General features: G+C 35.4%; 1 protein-coding gene across 1 annotated transcript in view; it reads left to right on the top strand.

The window, feature by feature from the left end:
* LOC135202362 (uncharacterized) overlaps positions 1-20,000 on the top strand; it is a 348,084-nt gene that overhangs the window by 43,784 nt on the left and 284,300 nt on the right.

The raw sequence follows: 20,000 nt of genomic DNA, 5'->3' as shown, positions 1-20,000 counted from the left end.
CCTGTAATCTACAACTGGTGATAACAATCAGAAAACTTTAGGGGAGAATTTACGAAATTAATAGTTAATTGGTTATCACGAGACGTTTGCGATTTTATTCGTGCCTGTTTACTTTTGCGATGTGCGAAGAGTAACGAGTTTTCGGAAGACTTGTCATTGTCACACCTACCGAGTGACTGAGAGAATCGTGGCAATAATGTTGTGCGAGCTTCATTTCATCATGAAGAATGAAGTTGAAGAAAAATTAAGAATGCTATCCTCCTTGTAGTTTTAATGCATTTTTATCATTTACTATTTTTTTTTTCTTTTTTCGTAATCCCTTCTTCCAATATTTCCCTTGACCTCCTCTGAAACGTTCCTAAAGAACACCATATTTTTGAAGCTTGAATTTCAAGTCAACGGTCCCTGTGAACATTTCCTTATGAATAGAGTTCATTGTGTGAATACTACTACTACTACTACTACTACTACTACTACTACTACTACTAACTAATAAATAATAATTAATAATAATAATAATAATAATTATATATGATGCAACAACATGAATCAGGTAGATATTCAGCTGTGTTGTATTTCCCAGTACGTACCTGCTATTACTTCTCTCTAATGAGTACATATTCTTCAGAAGCTTAAAGAATTTCAAGTCAATGGCCCCTGTGGGATTGTTCCATATAAATATGGTTTATCTTAATAATAATAATAATAATAATAAAGGTATCTATCTATACCTTCTCTGCAGTTACTATTATTTAATTTAAACTAATTTAAAGACAAGAAGACCATGGAATGCATTAGAGAACATAAAATAAAATATGTACAAGCTGCAATACTGAAATCAGAAACACTTACAATTTTCGTTGAGCATCTTGTCTTAAAAAGAAGATTATATGGCCATAACAAAAATACATGCACCTTCTACAATAGTGAAAAATAAAAGAATATAACCAACGCTTCCGAACTAAAGGAGATCTCCTCTTTAAGTCTACCCATTCGCTTTGTTAGAAATGTTTAAATTCGAATTAAAAAAATATATATCACCCACATCCTTGTGGCAAAAACAAAATGTGAATTCGATTACTCCACTACAATCCGGGTTTCGAATGTAAGAAGCTGACTCAACAAGGTCTCATCGATTGCAAGTCTCTGCAACACGTAAGAAGAGTGGAGTTGCAATATCATGCATGTACTGCACGTGCCTTGCAACCAAGTTGCTGCTGCCCTCGCTGCTTCACATTCATTCACATGTTGTAATATTCATTCAATATAAAATCTATTCTTATACTAACATAGTCATTTACATACTATCATAGTCATTCACATACTATCATATTCATTCAATATCAAATTCATTCTTATACTATCGTAGTCATTCGCATATTATCATATTCATTCAATACCATTTTCAGTCTTAAACATTTTCATTCACATACTATCATATTCATTCAATACCAAATACAATCTTATACTACCATATTCATTCACATACTATCATATTCATTCAATATCAAATTCATTCTTATACTATCATAGTCATTCGCATATTATCATATTCATTCAATACCATATACAGTCTTAAACATTTTCATTCACATACTATCATATTCATTCACAAGCTATCATATTAATTCAATACCAAATTCATTCTTATACTATCATAGTCATTCACATACTATCATATTCATTCAATACCAAATTCATTCTTATACACACATATTCATTTACATACTATAAAAATCGTTCACATACCATCAAATTCATTCATATACTACAAATTTATTCATGTACTATCAAATTTATTTATATATTATTTTCATTCATTCACTATCAGATTCATTCCTTATATACTACATAGTCCATTCGCATATTCTCATATTCTTCAATACCATATACAGTCTTAAACAACCATTTTCATCAAATACTATCATATTCATTCACAGAGGCTATCTATTAATTCATACCAAATTCATTCTTATACTATCATAGTCATTCACATACTACCATATTCATTCACTATCAAATTCATTCTAATCCTAACATATTCATTCAAATACTATCAAATTCATTCACATACTATCATATTCATTCGCTATAAAATTCATTCTTATACTAACATATTCATTCACATACTATCAAATTCATTCACATGATATCAAATTCGTTCATGTACTATAATAGTCATTCATACCAACAAATTCATTCACAAACTATCAAATTTATTCACATGCTATCATATTCGTTAATAGACTATTAAATTCATTTATTTACTACCAAATTCATTCATATACTATCATATCATTCACATACTATCAAATTCGTTCATATACTATAAAATTTATTTATAAAATACTAAATTCATCCACATGCTATAAAAATCGTTCACATACTATCAAATTCATACATATACTAATATACTATCAGTCATTCATATACTATATAGTATCATATTCATTCACATACTATCAAATTCCTTCACATAATATCAGATTCATTCATATATTATCATACCCATTCACATACTATTATATTCGTTCATATACTATCAAATTCATTCATATACTAACAAATGCGTTCATATACGATTTGCTTGATGGAAAACGTTCCATAGATGTTCTAGTAAAGCAGCACTTACAAGGACAACTTCCGCATAATAGTAAACGTTTGTTTTATTACATCTGTTTTGCTTTCGTTCTTCGATATGCAATTAAAGCGCAACTTTTTTGCCGTCGAACTGCGCGAGTTATCTTGCCAAATATTTTCGTACTGTTTATTTCTAACAAAAAGAAAGAAAAAAAAAAAACCGCCCGAGAAATAAAATAGTATACGAGCCACAAAAATCGACCAAAACAATACACAAAAACTATCTGAGAGTAAAAGAAAAGTAAAAATCTACTCAAATAATACTCAATAAAGAACCAAAGTAATACTCTAATGTAAAAAAAATATACGAGAAATTTACGTAGACAACACCTAAAAAAAAAAGGGGGGGGGGGGTGGGGGGGGGTCAAAATAGAAGACAGGTAATACCGAGCCAAATAAAAAATCTCCCGTATCATCCCCTCACCTGTATGCATCCCCAGTGTAACACCCTGAGGCCTAACGGAATGCGAAAATCTGCGATTTGGAAGCAGTAACCTGGTTTTCTCTATCATTCTACTCAATGGCGCCCTTCAGTGCCCGAGAGTGGGGGTGGGGGGGAGGGGGGAAGAGAGAAAGCTTATGAGACGGCGATATCCGGGACATTCCGAGAAGCAAAATGAGACCCCCCCCCCACACCCCCATCCCATCCTCCCCCTTGAATTCAGAAGGACCTCTGTGTGTGTGTGTGTGCCTCGTGGAATACAGCGCCGGCATTACTCTTGATTTATGCTTAATATCGGCCAGCCTTCGCGTGCACCAGGGTGCGAATTAGATTATAACAGACACTGGAAGGATTGGCGAGAGACAAGAATGCGATCCAGTGGGCTGGCACGAAATATAACGGCTGGTAGAAAAAGAATCGGGAGAAATGGTGCCTAGTCAGAGAGAATTTCCCTCTCTTATTGGAAAACGAGAAGACTCAAAGAAAAGGGAGATTTATGTCATATACATACAATTGATGACGTTCTTATTACGTTGCTCAAAGACAGTCATTTAGTTACCAAAATGTAAGGTAATACAATTGAAATGACTTTACATTAACATTTAAGGTACTAATGGGACTAAATTTGCTCGGAAAATAAGTTATTTCATTGTTGCTGTCGACAAAACCGAGGATATAGACATAGACTTCTAAACTTTTCTGTCCACAGACAGCAATATACATTCCCCTTTTCTTAGCTGTCTCCCAGACAATAATCATTCACAATTTTTAGATGCAAAATTTAAAGTTAAAAAAAAAAGAACTCTGATTAGGTTTTCGATTCCAGGAATAGCTCAAATTGAGCGCGATCGCGTCCATTACTTATTTTAGAATTAAAAAGAAGAAAAAGAAAGAGTATAAAGAACTGCTTACCCTGTGTAGGTCAGTTATTTCTAACATCCTCCCTTTTGGTAATGATTCCCTGAACTTGACAATTGTCAATCGATTGTCAAGTGGCCTTGACCCAGTTTCTAAGTTTCGTGAATAAACATCTAGCACTTAATACACATACATACATATACATATACACGCACACACATATACATATTTATATTTATATAATATTGCATTCAGCTACAAATGTCCTTTAATATCCAATTCGGTCTACATCGGAATTAATATATTTTCATATATGTTAACCGAAGGGGAATATTTTAGTTTATAATAATTTCGTCCTCTCGTGTATTCGAACAAGTGGACAGAGGAGAAACCAGGACTTCAGTGATGTTACCGACACTTGTTGGCCAAGTCGGTGACACCACTGAAGTTCTGATTGCTCCTCTGTCCGTTGGTTCGAATCCACGAGTGGACGAAATTATAATCAACAAAAAAATCCCCTTTCATTTAATATTTATGAAAATATATTAGTTCCGAGGACATTTGTAGCTTAATGCATGTATATGAATCACGGTGATGTGATAAAAATACACACACACACACGACACAACATATATATATTATATAATATATATGTGTGTGTGTATATAAATATATATATATATATATATATATATATATATATATATATATATGTATGTATGTATATATGTATATACATATAATATACATATGTATATATATCACCTCTATATATCATATATATATCTATATATATATCATCATATTATATATTATACACACACACACACACACACACACACACACACACACATATATATATAAATATATATATATATATATATATACATGCAATTACATTTATTGACCTTACAGATCGCAGAGAAAACCTGAAGATCTGTTCGTCCAAGCTAACAGCTAAAGTACAAATAAGATTATATAACAATCAAATTGTGTATTCACTGAAGAAAATACACCTGGCAAAGCAACGCAGAATTCCACAGAATTCCACATCCTGGGGGTTTTGCAGTTGAGTTCAAAGAACCTTGGGAGATTTCCCTTGAGGGAAGACGTTTTAATTAACTCTTTTAACAGGTGACATTAACTTCATTCTTATGCATCCTTCGCGAAGTTGTGGCCGTTATAAACTCAAGATTGACAGGTGTCATAAGCAGCTATTTTAATTTGACTGTACTGAACATTGCGCATTTTCTTTTCTATCAAGGCAATTCTATTTAAATATGCAAAAGTAATTAGAAACTCATTGTGATTTCTTTCGACTTGCAATGATAAGAAACGCAATGTTTTTCGATGATATATTTGCTACACAATAATTCCCTAAGCAGTTGTATGACATGTAACGATATAGAAAAAAATATGATAGAAGAAAGGGTATGAATAATATTAAGTGACAATAACATGCATTAAATTCAAGCAAATCTTTGCAAGATAGGCTCAATTAACAACTATCTTCAGACCACGAATAATTAAATTGGAACTCGTTAAAAAAAAAAGGATACAAGAAAAGACAAAGTGAAAGTAAGGCCCACCAAAGAAAAGAAGTTATTCGATAGGATCTTATAACCAATTAGTTCTTAGTCTTCGGAGAATATCAAGGCTCTATAGAACGTTGCTTGAATAAAGATACAGCTTACAGATTACCTTGTGTCAACCATCGATACTCAGGGTAAAAGTACACATTTTTTCCGAGTACTGTTTCGCAAATTATTTCAGACGGTTATGAACATTCTTCTATTCTTCTAAACTATATTGAACGAGCTTGAAGGCGCGCGATACGCTGCGCTGGAACCCGGCGCTGCCTGTCATGTCTCCCATACCCTCCCGATCCCCTACCTAACTCCGCCCCCACCCGGGGCCGACAAACAGGTTTGCAGGAGGATGGTGGATGTGTCATGTCTCCCCTGACCTCCTGATCCCCTACCTACCCAGCCACACCCGGGGCGGACAAACAAGATCCATTAATATTTTATTAATTACAGAGGATTGTATACTACCATTTTATAAAATGTAGCCGCTGCTACTATGATCATAGACGTTAAAAGGTTTGGGGAAGGTGATTTAATGCAAAGACAGGCAAAATATGAATAACGAAGCTTACCTGCATACAGCTGGAAGATTGCGTTCTTTCTCTTGCACTTCGTTTGAAATTTGGTCAGCGCAGTTACCTGAAAGCACGGAAGAACGAACGAGATTACGAAAGAATTTTGGACGGATTAAATTGAAACGGTTGGAAAAGATGATCACATGAGCAAGAGAGAAAACGATAAATTTGAGAAATGACTAGAGAAAATAATCTAGTGGTGCAATAAATTATCAAAGACGTATAATCTAACCATCGACTTGAAGCAAACATGATATTGTACATCAGTGTTTTCCATTTTATTTTCCAGATTTATATCACTTGCAATTGACAATATCTTTGGGTAAGTGTATCTCTGGTGCAGGGACTCCCATTTCATAACAGGAAATGTCTTTCATGTCGTTTCTTTATTTTCTTTATATACTTCCGAGAACACGAGAAAGCTACGCACACAGTTTGCGTAACATGTTATGGTTTAACAATAAAAACAAATTTGTAATGTATAAAAAAACAGGTAATAAATTCTCATCACTGGCATTTTCCATGACAGTTTGAAGAGTCTCTACCTCGAAGTATTCCTTGCTATGAATATTAGATTAGGTATCACAAAAATTAGAAATTGGCCTTGTAAGAATGTTGATGTGTGTGCTCTTACACTAAAATCGATTTACTGGAACACTTCCAGGAATGAAAAAAAGAAAGACTGACTGCGATAAGCGAAACACTGTCCTAATATCTTATTTACTGTAGCACCAAACAGCCTTTACAGTTTCTGCAACATCTGACTTTAATCAGTGTCATTTCCTACACATGTTCTGAAACCATAGGATTGGAACCAGGTTGTCATAAGGAATGCAAAACAATGAGACCTTAATTGGTAAATTTCAAGTATGAATAAGTAAGGGGGGGGGGGATATGCTTGATTCAGTACCACTTGCCACATGCTCTGCAACCATAGGATTAGAACCAGGTTGTCGTAAGGAATGCATAGCAATGAGACCTTATTTGATAAATTTTAAACATGAATAAGTAAGGAGGGAGGGATATGGATATTGTTTCTCAGGTGGAGTGGGAGGAGAGAGAGAATGGAGACCGAGACCGAGTGGGAAATAGCGTCTGTGATCACTGTGAATAATTTGAAATTCGCTCGAAGGCATTTTCAAAGAGAAAAAGCGATACCTTGCAAGCATAAAAAAAAAAGATAAACACACACGACTGCACATTCCAACTTATTTGTACACATATAAGTATATACTATGTATATGATATATTTGCATACATAAGTATATATATATATATATATATATATTATATATATATATATATATATATTATATATATATATATATATATATATATATATATATACATATATATATCATATACATTAAACTAATTATAATGAGTCGGCCATAAAAACTCTCGATCAATCAAGCATTTGCCCACCCCTGGCTGAACAGTGGACCTTACCTCCGGACATCGACGTCGATGACCATACCTACCGTGACGCCACCTAAGAGTTAAATCAATAAACTACTAAATATTGCATAAAGGTCAATGCAATACCATTAGGGTGACTGTACTTCAATGGATGTCCTTAGTAGCTATAAAGTCTTCTTTTAGAAATAAACAATTATTTATTCTCAGGCGCCAGATATGCAGTTGGGGCCATGCCTTTGTTTTCCCCCTAACTGCTACACCACCACAGTCCACTAACGACTAGGTGCATAGTTAACTGCAAACGTTACAGACCCACAGTGGGCCTATTTGTCTGTCATCGGGTCATGCCTACCCAACTATTCTCGTCCTGCATAAGAAATTATATCCATTGCAATGTAGATAAGCATGCTAGCGATCATACTACAGGAATCCTCTTCTCGCGCGCGCACGCGCACACACAGTTATATAAACACACACACAACACACACACACACACACACATATATATATATATATATATATATATATATATATATATATATATATATATTGATCATGAGCATTCGTTCGAGTACGAAAAAATAAGCTACCGGTAGGAAATTCAGTTGCCAATGTAAAAATATATTCTTCTTGGGAAAAATAAATTAAGATTCAAAAGACCCACAATGCCCATATTTCACAATTATATATATAAAAAATTAGCTACCAGAACAACATCGCGTGAACACAAGTTTTGGCAGGATTCCACTGATCGTCGAGCCGATTAGCGAACGACTAAAAAGAAGTCGCCGTCGTGGGGAGAGAACAGAATAGCGAGGCCTTGTGTTTACGACTTTCATATCCCCGTTGTCATGGGATAGGACATATATATATATATATATATATATATATATATATATATATATATATATATATATATATTATATATATATATATATATATATATATATATTGGCTCTAGGAGACGGTCGCTAGGGATCTATTGCCTTAAGTCATCGAGATGAATAAAATAAAATAAAAGAGAGAGAGAGAGAGAGAGAGGAGAGAGAGAGAGAGAGAGAGAGGAGAGCAGTGGAAAACGATAATCCAAAGGGCAGCGGAAGAACGGAAATAAAAAGGAGGCCACTGAGGGATGACTTCAAGAGGAAGAGAGGAAAGACGCGAGACTGAGAGAAAGAAAGAGTGGTGTTGAATGTCGGTGAAAACTGAGGGACAGCACATGAAGCATAGGTTCAATTGGAAAGTTTGAACGCTGTTCCTAGAGAGAGAGAGAGAGAGAGAGAGAGAGAGAGAGAGAGAGAGAGAGAGAGAGAGAGCCTTGGCAGAACGAAAACACTAAATAATGCATAGAGTGAACTGTGCAGTTTCGAAACTGTGTCCAAGAGGGAGATTTCAGTTCCTGCTCTTCTCTTTGGGTCCGGAAGAGAGAGAGAGAGAGAGAGAGAGAGAGAGAGAGAGAGAGAGAGAGAGTTTTCACAAAGGCGAGGAGAAATATTTAGCTGGTGGCTAGAATCGTACAATTATTGCAGGGAAAATTTTATTCCTTGTAAGTTCTTGGGAATTCGGTAGCTTAAGGAAAAATGCAATAAAAAAAATAAATATGGATTAAATGATGATAATATGAAAAAATAATTATATAAAAATTATTGATAAACAACTAGAACAGCTATTGATTGATTGAATACAGAATTTAGGCCAAAGGAAATAGAGAGGTAGGTAGGTTTGAAAGGTGTACAAGAGGAGAGGGTCGATGGCAAGATGAAAAAAAGATAATATGAAAGGAGGTAGACTAAAAGGAACGAAAGGGATTGCAGCTAGAAGGGACGCTTCAAAGATCCTCAAGTAATGAGATGCACTGTCGGTACCAACCCCCTTCCCTGCGGATGGGTAGAGCAGCTATGGAGAAAGCGGTAGTTTAAAAAGTACTGGCTTGACGAAAAGGAATTTTTGTAAACGACCAATCTATTCGGTTTTATCACTCATCAAGAATAAGGTAAAGAATGACTTCATTATCTATGCATAAAATATAAGGTATTCACTTATATTTTTATGAAGGAAAAAACGACAAACTGTATGGGCCCTTCACTCAGCAAGAATATGGCTAAGACTTACTTCACAACTTTATATGTACATAAAAAATGAATCATTCCCTTGCATTTTTATGAAGGAAATAGGCAATATCTGGTCCTTTCTTTTCCGTGTACGCAATCATCCCACAGATGACGGAAACATCCTGAAACCACGATAGGCCTAAATATCGCCGAAGAAATAAATAGTACATAACAACGATAGGGGGAAGACAGCGGTGTTCCACAGAGAGAGAGAGAGAGAGAGAGAGAGAGAGAGAGAGAGAGAGAGAGAGAGAGAGAGAGAGAGAGAGAGAGAGAGAGATATTGATTTTGCTATAGAGCCAGGAGGGAGCAATAATATGAATGGGTATGAAAATCAACGCCAGAAGACGAATGGAGCGACTTATTCACAAGAGTAGATTTGCTTTTCTTCTTTCTTTCAATGTTGTTTGGTCTCCCCTTTTGTTTAGCTTTGTGACTTTTCTATTTATTTATTTCTATATTTCGAGTCTTCCTTACGTACAGTGCAAGTGGCAAAGGAACAAAGTACAAAATTGAGAGGAGAAAAAAAAAAGTTGCCATAAAGTAGTACAACCAATAACAATAGCTACAACCCTAGACGAAAGTCGCCAACCACAAATCGTGTAGTTTTGCATTCTTTATATTATTTATTTTACTTACTTTCATGCTTGCAACGCAACCAGATAAGCCCACAAATTCTGAAGTCAAAAGATGTCTGTGAGATGCAGGAAGATTTTTATTCAGATATTTACAAATGAAATATAAAACACCGTACCGTGCTTGTCAGTTATCAATCGAAGGATCCACAGTAATATTCTTGTTTAGCAAGACGAAATATATTTCTATAAATATTTACAAAGCTTAAAATTTCGTCCATCCTTCTGTCCACAGAAGGATGGACGAAAGCTTTAAACTTTCCAAAAAGTTATGCAGAAGTCCACAGAGGGATGGACGAAAACTTTAACCTTTGTAAATATTTCTACAAATATATTTCGTCCTGCTTGACAAGAATATTAGTATGGATCCTTCTACTGATAATTACACACGCGCGCGCGCGCACACACACACACACACACATATATATATATATGTGTGTGTGTGTATAAATATAATTTTTATAATACGAACAAACAGATAAACCCATAGTAGTTGAAGTCAAGGGATGGAAATTAAATGTAGTAAAAATTTCATTAATTTATTTATTTACTTATTTATTTATCTATGTATTTATTTGTTACATTACAACACAAACAAACAGATAAACCCAATAAAGTTGAAGTCGAAAGATGCAAGTAAAATGCAGTAAGAATTTACTTTATTTAATTTATCTGCTTAATTATTTATTTATTTATTTATATATCCACTTGCTTCTTTATTTATTTATTGCAACACAAACAAACAGATAAAGGCAACAAATATTGAAGTCAAAAGATGCAAGTTAAACGAGACTTTATCGTAGGATATAATAAAACTATTAAGATAAGAGTTACTTAATGCCTTGACCTTTAAAGGCCATCGAAAATTTGGCTCCGGAGAGAGAGATTAGAGAGAGAGAGAGAGAGAGAGAGAGAGAGAGAGAGAGAGAGAGAGAGAGAGGAAAAATACAAGCCTGGCCTTGCGGAGAAGACTGGAAGAATAACAATACATTCAAGCACTAGTCAGAATTTCTGAAAACGGTCATACACGCGGGTAGGTGAGTGCACACAATAGTGCGTGCACTTACACACACACACACACACACATGTATATACATGTGTGTATTATATATATATATGTTATATATAATATATATCATATATATATATATATATATATATATATATATATATATATATATATATGGGTCCTATGTATTTATTAATGGGCGTGTAAGCCTCGCCCAGCCGCGTGTATGATCTCCTGAAAGTGATGATTATATATTTGTGTGTATATATATAGTATATTAGTAATATATATAATATTAATATATATATAATAATATTAATATATAATATAATATATATATATACATATATCTACTAATTCTATCTATCTATCTATCTATCTATATATATAATATATAATATATATAGATAGATAGATGATAGATAGATATATATATATAGTATATATTTTATAGCGAAAATTTGCTGTCGGTAAAAATCGAAGTCGAAATAATCAAGGAAACGAGTGACGAAAAACATATAGCGTCATATTTTGACCGAAAAAGTTTCAAAACTATTGCGGATATTCTTCTACCTTCCGTCTTATTGCTTTATTAGATTCGTCTCTTTCCTCATTTGAAACAACGCCCGTGGGAAGATTATATACGAAAATAAACCCATCAATAAACAAAGAGTAACGTGCAGTACACTCACGCAGCTATAACTCCTCACCGAAAAAGGGATGAAAATGACCAACCTGTGATCCGCCCATCACCCGTAAAAAGGGGAGAGTTTCCATCCCATATCTTTTACCAAAACTATCAGGGCCATATGTAGGTCCATTATACGCAGGAGGATTGGGCCCAATCTATAATTCACTAGAGGACCACCAACATACGCCCAAAGATAACGAGGGTCAATCTGACGCAATTTACCTCATTCTGGATTTTTTTCTCTTTTAGTTTGTAATTTTTGTTGTTTGAGTAAAAGCTAATGTACACACACACACATACACATACGCCGCGCACACTACGTATATTTAATAACGCACACCCACAACGACAACACACACACACGCGCGCACACACACGTATATTTATACGCACACACACACACACACACACACAAACACACACACACACACATATATATATATATATATATATATATATATATATATATTTATACATATATTTATAAACACACATAAATGTGTGTGTGTGTGTGTGTGTGTGTGTGTGTGTGTGTGAGCGCTCGTGAATGTGTGTGATTCAAAAAAAGCTGTCGCCATAAGAGAAAGAAGCATTCTGGATTGGGTCCAATGGGATATTAATAGATCACTTCCATATCTCGTCGGGAACACCTCTCTCATCGCTAATATCTGTCCACAATCATTTTGATTAATGACTCCTTCCTCAATGATATAAGATGACATTATTAATCTTCAGGAGCACCTAGTTTATCATCACCCTCTATCTCCGAAACCCCCGTCCAGCAATATTTCTGACCACTAAGTTCACATCTCTGTTGAAATCGCAAGTTTCACCCCCCCCCCCACCCCCGCACCCCCCACCCCTAAAATGAGTCAGGTCGAACGGTGGTCACGATTATGGCTGAGCAGAAGAATGAAAAATATAATAAATAAGAAAGAGGAGGAAGAGGAGAAGGAGGAGGAGGAGGAGGAGGATGTGAGGGGGAGATAGCACGAGGAAAATAAACGACGACCGAGATATTCTCTTTTATAGAGACGAGACAAAATGTCGCTGTAACATATGCCGTTTGCCTGGATGTCAACTTTTATTTACAGCAGTAACTTTTATTTACTCTTGGTCCTTTATATTATTTTTTTTCTTCGCTCCCTTGGAATAGTCCCAAGGTCTATAGAACACAGTGCGGAGAATTCCCTCAGCCCCAGAGGTCCACATTTTCCAAAGGCGCTTCGCCCAAAGAGCGGCGCTACGACTATCAGTAAAAAATCATGTTAATCCTATCTTTGGGGGACTATAAGACCATGCGACTTTTCGACGTCATAAAACATAAGTTTATAGGAGGGGCAACAGAATTTCTTTCACTCGCCAGATATCACTGGTTATGGAGGCCATTTCCACATACCACTTTATCTGTATCTTTCCCCAGAGCTTGGCGATGGAATGGCATCTAATTCACTTAAGCGACTCCGGGCATTCAGGGGCTAATAAAGGAAATTCCTCTGATGGGATCGGATATTATCATTTTGCAAATATTGTCGCTAGAATGACTTTTAGCGTCGGAGATCTCGTTGTGGTGTTGAGAGAAAAGACCGGGAATAATGTGTGTGTGTACGTAAGAAGACACAAATAATCAAATATATACATATATACATACATACATATATATAAATATATATATATATATATATATATATATATATAATATATATAGATATATATATATATATATATATATATATATATATATATATATATACATACACACACACACACACACACATATATATATATATATATATATCATATATATATAATATATATATATATGTATGTATATTTCATGTAATGTAAAAATATATATAATCTAATATTTGTAACGATGTTTCCAATTTCTTAAGTGAACTGCACAGGTTCCTGACAAAATTTTAACTAGTTTACAAAAATATTTCGGTTTAATCTCCTGTCCAAATTACATTTAGGTCACGCTGGAGCGAAAATAATCAAAGCAAATCTTGTTTTAAGATGCGAGATTAATTTCAAATATCAACAACGCAAGCGCTGCAGAGAGAGAGAGAGAGAGAGAGAGAGAGAGAGAGAGAGAGAAATACGAGAGAGAGGAGAGGAGAGAGGAGAGAGAGAAGAGGAATAGAAGACTACTACTACCCTTCTGGACGAACCAAACAGCATTCAGTCCGAGAGGAATGAAAGCTAGCAAATCGTCCACGGCGGGACAAATAATCGATCTCCTTTGGCCCTCTCGCCTATTCTTGGATCATCAGGGTCATCGCCTTGATGCCGCCGAATGGGATGGCTGTGTAGATGCCAAATATGAGTTTATTAACGGCCCGTTGCACGTAGATGAAGATCCCGTGCTACATCCGGGAACTCCCATCCTCCGCTCATCGACCGGGATGAAGCCTCTCTTCTCTTTCTCTCTTCCCTTTCTGCTTCTCTTTCATCTGCTTCGTCTTCTTCCTCTTCTGCTTCTTCTTCATTATTTTCTGCTTCCACTTCGTTTTATGTCTCTGCTTCTCTTTCTTCCTTTCCTTATTTCTTCTTCTTCTTCTTCTTCTTCTTCTTCTTCTTCTCGAGGAGAATTCCGGTTGCCAGCTAGTCACGTGTTTTGTGTCTAACCGCGGCTGTCAATAATCCCTTTTTTTTATTTTTTATTTATCTCTCTTTTTTTTCCCTTTTACGGGAAATATTGCCCGATTATAATGTTGGTCTGTTCGTCCATCCTTTTGAATTCAGATGAAGAGCTGGTTTGAGACCAAAAGCCGATTTTATCCCTTTTTTTTATTTCTACCAATTTTATTTGATTCCGGATGACATCTGAGAAATTACCCAAACAAAATTAAATGTTGGAAATTGCCAAACCGGAACTGAATTTTAGAAATTGCCCACCCAAAAATTAAATGTTAGAAATTGCACACCTGAAATTAAATGTTAGGTATTGTCCCACCAAAATTAAATGCTAGAAATTGTCCAAACAAAATTAAATGTTAGAAATTGTCCAAACAAAATTAAATGTTAGATATAGTCCCAAGAAAATTAAATGTTAGAAATTGCCCAACCAAGATTAAATGTTACATATTGACCCAACAAAATTAAATGTTAGAAATTGCCCGATCAAAATTAAATGTGAACTTCCCCAAACAAAAAATGAAATGTTAGAAATTCCCCAAACAAAAACTAAATGTTAGAAATTTCACAACTGAAATGAAATGCAAGAAGTTGCCCAACCAAAATGAGATGTAAGAAATTGCCCAACCAAATATTCAGTGTTAGAAACTGTACAACCAAAATTAAATGTTAGGAACTGTCCACCCAAAATTAAATGTTACGAAAAACGTTTCACCAAGAAAACTAACAATTTGACCTAATGCGGTGTTCAGAAGACTTAAAGACATTCAGTCATTAGGACCATTTTGGCCATGACATTCAAGTTTTAGGAGTACAGAGTAAACAAAATCGGTTATCTTATAAATTAGTTGATTTTGTGGTGATGTTGGTATGACGTCAGTGTTCCAAGAATTGAAAAAGTTTTCAGTAATTTGCTGTTTCAATATATGAAACATTTTCTGGCTTCGGTGTTAATTTTTTTTAAGAGCTGGAAATAAATTTCAAAGCTCTGTATATAAAACTGTCAACCGTTACTTAATTTCCTTTTGAATTCGAAGACCTAGTACTTCGAATTCTATTCTTCCGTTATTCAATAAAACCGTAAAAACAAAACGTAAATAACTGTCATTTACCGGAACTCTCCCTTGTACCTACATCGATTTGGTTATCATGACCTCCTCTTTCTCTGGTCATACGCACATATCCTAAGAATCGTGGATTACTTCTCCTCGTCGAGCTGGAACGCCGTGTAGCACATGAATGTTTTAGCATGCACTTCCAACCCTCTGCCTGTGCCTTTTGAAGACAAACGAACTTTTTTTTTTTTTTTTTTTTTTTTTTTAATATCTCCAGCTCCACGAGGAGAAATAACCCTCGATCCTTAGGAGTGGTGCGTATGACCAGAGGCAGAGGAGGTCATGATAACCATATCGATGCAGGTACAAGGGAAAGTCCCGGAAATGACAGTTATATAGGTTTTGTTTTTAAGGTTTTATCAAACGACGGAAGAATAAAATTCGAAATACTAGCACTTTGAATGTAAAAGGAAATTAAGTAACTCGATTTGCTTGGTGCCCTAAACAGTTAACAGTTTTCTATACAGAGCTTTGTAATCTACTCCCAGCTGTTTAAAAAATTAACACCGAAGCCAGAAAATATGTTTCATATAATGAAATAGCAAATTACTGAAAACTTCTTCAATCCGTGAAACTCCGACGTCATACCAAAATAATGTTACGATTTAATCGGAAATCGGTCCAGATGAGGTCACATGAACATACCTCAATATTAGATCTTGCATACACATTTTATCGTCTATGGAATAAAATATAATTGTTATGCCTTAGAACATGAGAGACAAAAGCGTCGGTCACTACAGGAATTCAGTGATGATTCAGAGCAACTGACTTATAAAGCCGGAATTCCCTTTTTCACTGTTTAAGATGGAGGCTGATGAAATGGGCATCCCACGTCGGGTTTATGGATTCTTATTCCGTAGAAAGAAAAATTATATCTTAGTTTTACCAGACCACTGAGCTGATTAACAGCTCTCCTAGGGCTGGCCCGAAGGATTAGATATTTTTACGTGACTAGGAACCAGTTGGTTAACTAGCAACGGGACATACAGCTTATTGTGGGATCCGAACCACATTGTATCGAGAAATGAATTTCTATCACCAGAAATCAAGTCCTCTGGTTCCGCGTTGGCCAAGCCGAGAATCGAACTTCGGACCACCGGGTTGGTAGCCGAACGCGAAATGCACTCGGCCAACGTGGAACTTCTTATTCCGTAGAAAGCAATGGACAGACATCCCCAAGGATGTAAAATTATAATTCAGGGAAAACAGTACCAGAGGAGATTGTCAAAGCATCGAAGTAGATGGGAAGAAACAATCACGAACCGTCTAATCATTAACTTCAACAATAAATGTAGGAAGAAATGGCATGACGGGTGATGCAAGGTCACCTTTGAGGTAATACAATTCTCTCTCCTTACACATGACATTTGTTGTAGCATCCTCAAGTTTAAAGCCAATTTCGTATGTTGCTAGGCCTCACTAAACTAAAGGGTATCTAATGGTTTTCTTTCAAAATGCACAGACGTGACAATAATCTTAAAAAACCATTTAACACTGGAAATTCGGAAAGTCAGACGAAATTATATCTAAATGATTAAACCATACTCTGAATTTTATCAATTCTTAGTGCAAAGGGTAACACTATATATGCTTTAAAAAAATCACAGTAGATGCACGTGACTTCATTAAATAAGCGAATACCACAGGAAAATGATAGTCAGAAATCCAAGCGCTTGGATTTCTGACTATCATTTTCCTATGGTATTCGCTTATAGTATATATATATATATATATATATATATATATATATATATATATATATATATATATATATATATATAGTATATATATGTATATATATGTGTGTTATATATATATATATATATATTATATATTATAAAACACACCCACACATACTTACATATATATATATATATATATATATATATATATATATATATATATATATATACATATATAATTACAATATCATCAATGGTAATGTCCGCGTAACTCCACCAGTAGCCTTAAAGACGATGGCCTCGAAGACGCACAAACACCCATACATTTTCACGTTCATGTAGCAAATATCGAATCAAGGAGAAGAGGTAAAGCGCAAACAGAAATAAAACTAACATTATCTTGTCAAATCTGTCGCCTTACTGCATTACATCAACTTGATTTACAGGTGGCGCCACTTACACAATCCTCTCGCTCTCTCTTTTGCGGTCTCTGGGTTTAATACGGCCATTTGATTCGATTTCTTAAAAGGAGCGTTGAAATACTTTACTTTCTTGCGATATCAGTTCTCCTTTCCCAATAACACTGCCAGTTGATAAGCCTAATCTCTCCAAGAATAAAAAAAATCTCAGTTCATTCAAACCTGCTTATTATAACATACTAGAATCTATTACTACAAATCACTACAATTTTACGACTTTGCACAACATATATTTTTAATACTCCACTCTCATGAACATTTCCAATTCTTTTAACGGTAGCTGAAACAAGATCTCCTCATTAAAACCAGCTATTACTGAGGCATACAGTTCCATCGTTACGGCCTATGAGCATCAATTGATTAGAATCACTACATCTTTAGGACTTTACCTATCATGTATTTTCAATTCTCCACGCTCACAAACATTTGTTTTAGTTCTTTCCACTGGAACTCAAACTTCTTTCCCTATTTTGAACGTTATTCATCATTCCAAAGACTGCTCGTATCAGTCATACATACTCCAATTCGCGGCTTGCGTGCTTATTACACGGAATTGCTTTACAAGGCCTTTCCTTGAATCTATAAAAACTCATCTTAATAAATGCTATACGAACACTGATCTATCACAGTCACTGAGATCTCATACAAAAATTACAGGAATTTTTCAAAATGCACGTTTTTTTATATTTCGTATATCACCAACTGCCTTTATTTTTTTGTAAATAAAATGTTACATCAAACTTTTTTACGAGAAAACTATGAAATTCTGTGGTCTCAAGTAAACATCACGCCCCGACTTTATAATTAAGTACTCGCAACCATGATAACAAATAATTCTGCAATAATTCTGTTCAATTCCCACACTCACTGCATTTAAAGAGTAGCGCAATGCAGCGGAAATTTTGTGGTATGCAAACAGCTTCATTCCCTTTATGGAAGTGTCTGTGATTCACGCTTGATCCTCCTGAATACAAAAATGCGCTGCATTCTGACTCATAATTTGACAAGAAAATATAGCAAATAAAAAGAAAAAATGCCACGACGCGATAGAGCAATAAAGCCCATTCACATCTCAACACAGAGTTGCGAAGAATTTACAGCAGTTACGATAAGATGGAGTCTTGGCGAGTGTCTTCATTCTTGAGAAACATTCATGATAGTATACATTCACTAAGTATGCATTTACCCTTATGACAAGAAAAGAGCACAGGCTCCAAAAGTATTTTGCTTTTAAAGCAAGGCAAACATCCGGAGGAGGGATCTACCCAACTGATAAGGAGGTGGCCAGAATAAAAACCGATAAGATAAAGCCATAAAGCATGACTCTACCCTCGCTGCCATTACCTGGAAGCTGTACGTGGCTTTAATCATACCGAGACAGAGAACAAACACTCCGCACACACAGTGAAATATATCCAGCTTCAACAATGTCAATATGAACCCCTCTAGGATTAGCAAACTACGCATCGTGGGTCATTTGTTTCCTTGCTTTCCTCCTGTCGAAGGCGCGGGACCTCGCAGCAATACGAAAGCACTTTGACAAATGAAGCGCTTTGCGCACCAGCTGTGGGGAGTAGGACAAAGATCCTACGCTTTCCCTATTTGTTTTTTTCTTAAAGGAACACGGGAGAATTACAGGCTGATAAAAAGCAAACACACAAACGTACACACACGACGTAAGCCTTAGATTGCTTTCACTTAAGGACAGAGTGATTGCAAGCACAGAATTACAGGCTGATCTAATGCAAACACAAACGTACACACACGACGTAAGCCTTAGATTGCTTTCACTTAAGGACAGAGTGATTGCAAGCACAGAATTACAGGCTGATCTAATGCAAACACAAAAGCGTACATATACAAAGTAAGCCTTAGGTTACCTTCACTTAAGGACAGAGTGATTGCAAGCACAGAATATGTTAAGGATTTTTTCCGTCAAGAGCACCTAGAAATGCCCAGCACATACCACATCTACCAATTCGTTATTTTTTTAATAAGTTCTATTATACTCCTGAACTCGCCCCCTTCCCCAACCCCACTGCCCCCACGGCCCCCTTGCACACACGAATCACTCCTCTCAATGCCATCCTCCTTGTTGACAACAATGTTGCATTA

This window comes from Macrobrachium nipponense, chromosome 30 (assembly GCF_015104395.2).
Source record: "Macrobrachium nipponense isolate FS-2020 chromosome 30, ASM1510439v2, whole genome shotgun sequence".
Lineage (NCBI taxonomy): Eukaryota > Metazoa > Arthropoda > Malacostraca > Decapoda > Palaemonidae > Macrobrachium > Macrobrachium nipponense.
The sequence above is the reverse complement of the archived record's forward strand: the minus strand, read 5'-3'. Positions and strand labels throughout refer to the sequence as shown.